At 52.2% G+C, this 1,646-nt stretch overlaps 1 long non-coding RNA gene across 3 annotated transcripts in view; it reads right to left on the bottom strand.

Annotated features, from left to right (window-relative positions):
* The window catches only part of LOC129673945 (uncharacterized), a 56,589-nt gene extending 55,366 nt beyond the window's left edge, over positions 1-1,223 (bottom strand). For all 3 annotated transcript variants that reach the window (XR_008719750.1, XR_008719751.1, XR_008719749.1), the window contains exon 1: positions 1,025-1,223. This is a non-coding gene — a long non-coding RNA (uncharacterized LOC129673945). The remainder of the gene's footprint in view (positions 1-1,024) is intronic.
* Positions 1,224-1,646: the final 423 nt, after the last annotated feature.

Raw genomic sequence — 1,646 nt, 5'->3', positions numbered from 1 at the left:
CCCCCCCCCCCCCCCCCCCCCCGGCACATCACAGAAGAAAGAAGAAAGCCCAGAACTCCCGACTATCCACTTCACAGAGGGGCAGACAATGCTGATTTCAATGGAAGACCAAGTTCCCTCCAGAGCCAGGCCAGCAAGCTCCGTGTTATGCCCAGGGCGGATGCTCAGAGCTCATTCAGTCAGGGTGCTGACTCATTCTTAACTCGGGAAGCCCCACACAGCCCAGTGGCTTGCTCAGAACAGGCTTCTATCTTCCCTGCAGCCTGTTATGCTGCTTTTTAAGCAAGTGATCATTCTTCAGATTTGCTTAAAAAGTGGCATAGCATTTACCGTAACTCTGTTTATTTGACAGTAAAGGTACGCTCCCAAGAATAGCAACTACTCTCGTGACCTTAGGCCAATCCACTCCCCTAACTGCACCCATCCCCCTCCAGGTCCCCAGCCTGTGGCTTTTCTTTCTGCCTTTGAGCACGGGTTTCCACCTAGAGCATTAAGGGAAAGGAAGGAATGTAAAATACAGTCCTGAAGCCATTTACACATGTTCAGAGAAAAGCCAAAATTCTACCTCACTGCCCTTTTTTTTGTCCTGCAGCTGGACAGCTCAGGCCAGGCTGCTTGGGACAGCGGCCAGAAGCTGCCCTGGGGCTGGCTCTTCCTTCTGCTTCTCAGGATCGGAAACTAGTTCAACCTCATCGCCCAGTTAGCAGAAACTCACCCACCTCCATCTCTGCCCTTCACTTTGGCTTCTAGCTAGGAATCCGAAGTGGCTTCCTCCCCAGGCAGTCTCCTGCTCTCCCCTGAGATAGCATAACACACAGCTGGCATCCACAAAAAAACGCACAGCTAAGAGACTAGCCCCAGAGTTCGGCAGACACAGCAGAGCTGGATTGGAGGCAGAGGAAGCCACTTTCCTGACATCACAGACCTTCCAAGTCTGGGAGAAAAGCACAGTGTCTGCCCAAGAATGCAGCAGCTGTCGAAGCTCAGAGACGCGTGGGGACATCATTGACGGAATCGTACTTACCAGGGAGACTCTGATGGACGGGGCTCCTCCTTTCCAGCCACTGTGCTGTGAAGATCCCCAAGACGTACACAGCTTGCCTGGAAAGTCACTTTGAAACTTAGAAAGCAGCCACTGTAACGCCACTGCGTCCTCTCATTCTCAGAGATGTCCACATGATTCAGGAAAAAAAAAAAAAAAAAAAAAAAAAAGACAAGAACAAGGCACACACCTCGGCCTTCATTGTCACTGGAACCAGATGAGTCACGCCGACTCAGAGCCACCACTTCCTCTCCCGACATTCTCTTCATATTTGTGAGCCTGGCTGGTCTGGTTCCCAGGGTCTCCACCACCCTTCCGGAAGGGCAGCTTCCTAGACCCTGGCAGCGCGCGCCCCGGGCTTGTAGCCAGTGAGCCTGGTCAGGGAGGAGAGGCTTTTGGTTAGGAGACTTGGGGACAATGAAAATAAAAGGCGGAGAGCTCACATGTATTTGACTGTGAAACGCACACTGACAGAGAACAAGCCGGCAGCCCACGGAAGAGGGAAGGATCCATTTCTGCCGTTTTGTTAAGGCATCTGGGTGTGCTTTGCCCTGATAACCCCCGTTTCCGCTCATGCTTTCCTCTACAGAGAGTGCTGATCTTA

This window comes from Psammomys obesus, unplaced genomic scaffold, assembly GCF_907164565.1.
Source record: "Psammomys obesus unplaced genomic scaffold, mPsaObe1.curated_primary_1811, whole genome shotgun sequence".
Taxonomy (NCBI): domain Eukaryota; kingdom Metazoa; phylum Chordata; class Mammalia; order Rodentia; family Muridae; genus Psammomys; species Psammomys obesus.
The sequence above is the reverse complement of the archived record's forward strand: the minus strand, read 5'-3'. Positions and strand labels throughout refer to the sequence as shown.